A 4,682-nucleotide genomic window follows, 5' to 3' on the forward strand; every position below is an offset into this window, starting at 1 on the left:
CAGCAAAAGAAAACTAGAGGGCATAGGTTTAAGGTGAGAGGGGAAAGATTTAAAAGGGATCTAAGGGACAACTTTCACACAGAGGGTGGTGCGTGTGTGGATTGAGCTGCCAGAGGAAGTGGTGGGTGATAGTACAATTACAACATTTAAAAGGCATCTGGATGGATGTATGAATAGGAAGGATTTGGAGGAATATGGACCAAATGCAGGCAAATGGGACTAGATTAATTTAGGATATCTAGTCAGCATGGACAGGTTGAACTGAAGGGTCTGTTTCTGTGCTGTATATCTCTATCACTGAAACTTGTTTCAAAATATCTCTATTTGTTTCTCCCTCCCCACATTCCACATCTTTGCACCTCTCCAATTTTGGCCTCTTGCATTTCTGATTTTCATCATTCCACAATAGGCATTTAGGCATCCAGCTACCTGCAGCCAAATATTTGACCATGTGTCCAATTATTTTCTTATGATATTTTGTGACATTAAAGGGTTAATGTAGATGTAAGTTGTCCTTATATCTCCCCTCTACATTGGTGCTGAAAAAACACCTGATAGGGCTGATATGAGCATTCAAAGGACATACCAGGCTGATGTAGATAGTTATTTTAAGATATAGAGAGGTAATATTTAGAAGGACAGGCTGGGCATCAAATCAGAGATTTTGCTAGAACCTTTGACTTGTACCATCTTTCTAACATCCAAAATCAGAGCACTGAAGAATAGGTAAAGTCCCCATCATTTACCAGACCATAGGGCTACTCTCTTGTTAGAGATGGATGACTGGTGGTGATTTAACCTGAGGGTCACCACTCCTCAGGCAAGAGGAGCAGTTGATAAGGAAAATCCATGTCATTAAAAACATTTCTGAAGTCTTGACCAGTTTCTGATAGTACATTTGACCAGTTATGTGAAGCATGTTTTTGTGTGAAGAACTTGAAAAATGAGAGATGCCACTTCTCCAATTAGTAATTATTCAATAATCTGCAGATATGCATGTCCTTAAGGGCTCTCACCAACCTTTATAGATGCACCATAGAAAGCATTCTATCCGGATATGTCACGGCTTGGTACGGCAACTGCTCTGCCCAGTTCTATAAGAACCTACAGAGAGTTGTGAACGTAGACCAGTCCATCACACAAGCCAACCTTCCATCCAGTGACTCCATCTCCTCTTCCCGCTGCCTTGGGAAGGCAGCCAAAATCATCAAAGACCCCTCCTGCCCCAGTTATAATCTCTTCTAACCCCTTCTGTCAGGCAGAAGATATAAAATCTTAAATACACATACTAATAAGGTCCAGATCAGCTTCTTCCCCATTGTTATTAGATTGCTGAATGGATCTCTCAAAGTTTAAATCTAAAGTTGACCTTGCTTTGCACCTTCTTTGCAGTGGTAACTTTGTATTCCTCATTCTGTTTAATCACCCTGTGATCTTTGTAGGGTGTGATCTGCCTGTACTGCATGCAAAACAACATTTTTCACTGTACCTCGGTACACGTGACAATAATGAATCAAATCAAATCAAATCAAAATCAAATGATATCACCAGAACTGTAAAAGAAAGCAAATGTTACAGTAGAGCAATTGAAACTCAATTCAATATAAGTGGAACAAAAGTCAGACTGTGTCTGATCCACTGTCGTTCCAATATCACCATTTGCAGAAGGTTAAAAGCAATCCTTCACTATCTTTAATTCATATAGAAGTCAATGTAAGCTTCACCTCAATAGGTTTCTGAACTTTTTTCCTTTGGCTTTTGCTCAGTTAAGAGAAAAACATTTGAGATATTTGACGTACTGTCAGAAAGAACAGTTGAGTTGGCTATACACCATGACAACGGACATTAGAAATTTTAGCCCATGAGAAAAACAAAGCAAACATTTCACTGAAGGATGATTTGAATGGTTTTAGATTTAGGAAATAACCATGGAGAATATTCCATACTGTAGTGTAGCAAAAAGAAAGAAGATTTTGTAGTACTGTAGTGTATGTGGACAAAGAGTTTTTATTAAAATGGCAATGCACACACATTTGAAATGATCATTCTGCATAGGTGACAAAAATAAAATGCCAAACAGAAGAGCAGTTTACTTGTAGGTGAGAACCCAGCAAAAAGCCAGATTTGTTGGACGGGCAGGCTGAAGTGATAAGCCTTAAGTGCCTCTTTCTGAGTGATAACCTCTTTTACAGAATTCTTGATGGCTGTTATTGCTGCTCCATGTAATATCATTTTTCAGGAAAAATGTACTTGAAAAATTTAAAAGGTATGAGAATTTTGAGTTACACTTTCGCCACTCAATATCGCAGTGAGTTTTGTTCCATTTAGTGAAACTCGTTAGGCTCATTCATCAAATGTAAACCTTAAAAGTATTATTTCACCCTCTTCTATTATTCTTTTCAGTGCAATGCAATATGTAACGGCAGATAACATTCAAATATCACTGAAGCCAATAATCTCTATGACAGCTCCCTACTTTGTGCAATTTAGATACACAAGGAATGAATTCACCGTATTCATGAGTTCAATTCCACAAAAAAGGGCTGAAATATTAAACAGTCTGTTAGAGTGGATTAAATTAAGTGATACTCTGTCAGTTCTGTGTCTGTAGGATGAACTGGCTTGATGGTAGTGGAGTCTATTGCTTGGCTGCACAAAAGTCACCTCGTCTTTTCAAAAGTATCATCTCAGTGAAATTATTGAAGGACTTCTTGAGATAGTCATCATAATGTTTAGCTAAGGCTATTCGGAACATGTTTAGGTGTATTGAAGAGGTAACACATTTTTAATGGTTTTCATCTTTTTCCATGACATTGCTCGAGTGCCTGTTCCAGAAGCTCCACTAATCCTCTGGTACCTCACTGCAACAAGTATCTGTGAGCTTTGATGGTGAATGGTGGCAAACTGTTTGACTGTAGACTGCAACCCAGTTATTCTCTGACCTATTGTCATCTCTTGTCACCCCTGTGCACTTTCTAATAGGTGTTGCTGGATGTCTCCCACTCCTTAGCCTGGGGCACTGAATGCAATTGTAGGACCTGCACTATTGTACCTGCTAAGACCAACTTGTCCCAGTTTGAAGCAGGAACTGAACATGGATGGTGTGTTGTAGTTCTTAAACGGCAACATGAAGTCCTGACAGCTTTAAAGTAAAACAAGCTCTATTACAGTTGATTGGGAGACAATGTTACCTGAACATTTTCTTACAAAGGTTTACTTTTCGTAATGGAGTTACACTATAGCTCCACTCATAACAATGCTAAGTGTCTAACCCTCTAATTGGCTGTTCCCAGCTGTGATGCCCTGATTGGCCAGAAGATACCAGGCCAGCCCCATTTTCAGGATTTTGACCATACGTTACCCTACTCATGCATCTTGGATCCTCCCTGAGTGTCTGTTGACTAGTGCCAATGGATTTCAAGTTACCTTTTGAAACTATGTGTAGACCCCATGTTATCTTCTTGAAATTGTATGTACCTTATTATGTTTTTGCCTTACTGATATGTGCATTGGCTGTTTAATCAATACTCTTATTCCCAGCCAAGATCTTTAATTTTTACATTAATGCGAGTGTCTCCTGAAGGTATTTGTGGATAAAGGAGATGAGGGACCTCTCTCTCCAACCTGTCTGCAGCATCACTGTTGTCCTCCCTGGTGCAGAGGAGCTGAGTTGTTACAATCCATATGTACAACCCCCATGTCCCAGCAGCAGGTATCCTGACTTTCCTGGGAAAATTGTACAGCTTGGAGGAGGCAGCATCGATGTGATGGATCCATTTGGGATCTGTACCAGCAAATGGCAGGTCATAGTGACCCTGAAGGTGGATGTCGGCAGGAACATTCCCCCACCTGCTCTCCAGCTTCACGACTACCCAATGTACACGGGTCAGCCTAGGGTGTGCTGAACCTGTAGGAGGTCATGGCACATGGCAGTGGACTGCAAGGTGACCCACTGCAGGAACTGCCAACAGGAGGCTACCTGACTGAAGACTGTAAAGAGTCCAAGAGCTGCATTCTGTTTGGGGAAGCAAGCCTTCTTTACAAGGCCTGCCCAAGATGGGTTGCCACATACACTCAGATGATCCAGCTGAAATGGCTCAGTTGGAAGAGCATTAGACTGAAGATCTAAATGTCCCTGACTCAATCCCAGGTTTCGGCAAAATAAGTGCTTCCTGACTGTGTCAGCCTTTGCTTATAATGGCGGCACGGTGGCTCAGTGATTAACACTGCTGTCTCACAGTTCGATTCATGTCTTGGGCGACTGTCTGTGTGGAGTTTGCACATTCTCCCCGTGTCTGTGTGGGTTTCCTCCAGGTGCTCTGGTTTCCTCCCATAGTCCAAAGATGTGCAGGTTAGGTGGATTAGCCATGTTAAATTGTCCATAGTGTTCAGGGATGTGTAGGTAAAGTACATTAGTCCAGGGTAAATGGAGAGTAATAGGGTAGAGGAATGGGTTTAGGAGAGTTACTCTTCAGAGAGTTACTGCGGACTTGTTGGGACAAATGGCCTGTTTCCGAACTGTAGGGATTTTATGAAGTGACAATGCGAGTCGTGAACCCCCAAAGGTCAGCAAAGTGTTACCCTCCAGCAACAGCAACAAATGAGGTACAGCCAGAAGGAGGGATAGGCTCATGAGGAGAGAAAGGAGGCCAATGCAGTGGAAGAACAACCAAACCAATGAC

General features: G+C 41.5%; 1 non-coding gene across 1 annotated transcript; it reads left to right on the plus strand.

Moving 5' to 3' along the window:
- The first annotated feature begins 4,086 nt into the window (after nt 1–4,086).
- trnaf-gaa (transfer RNA phenylalanine (anticodon GAA)) lies at nt 4,087–4,159 on the plus strand. The gene has a single exon. It is a non-coding gene; the product is annotated as a tRNA-Phe (tRNA).
- The last annotated feature ends 523 nt before the right edge of the window (nt 4,160–4,682 follow it).

The sequence above is a fragment of the Hemiscyllium ocellatum genome, chromosome 24, assembly GCF_020745735.1.
Source record: "Hemiscyllium ocellatum isolate sHemOce1 chromosome 24, sHemOce1.pat.X.cur, whole genome shotgun sequence".
Taxonomy (NCBI): domain Eukaryota; kingdom Metazoa; phylum Chordata; class Chondrichthyes; order Orectolobiformes; family Hemiscylliidae; genus Hemiscyllium; species Hemiscyllium ocellatum.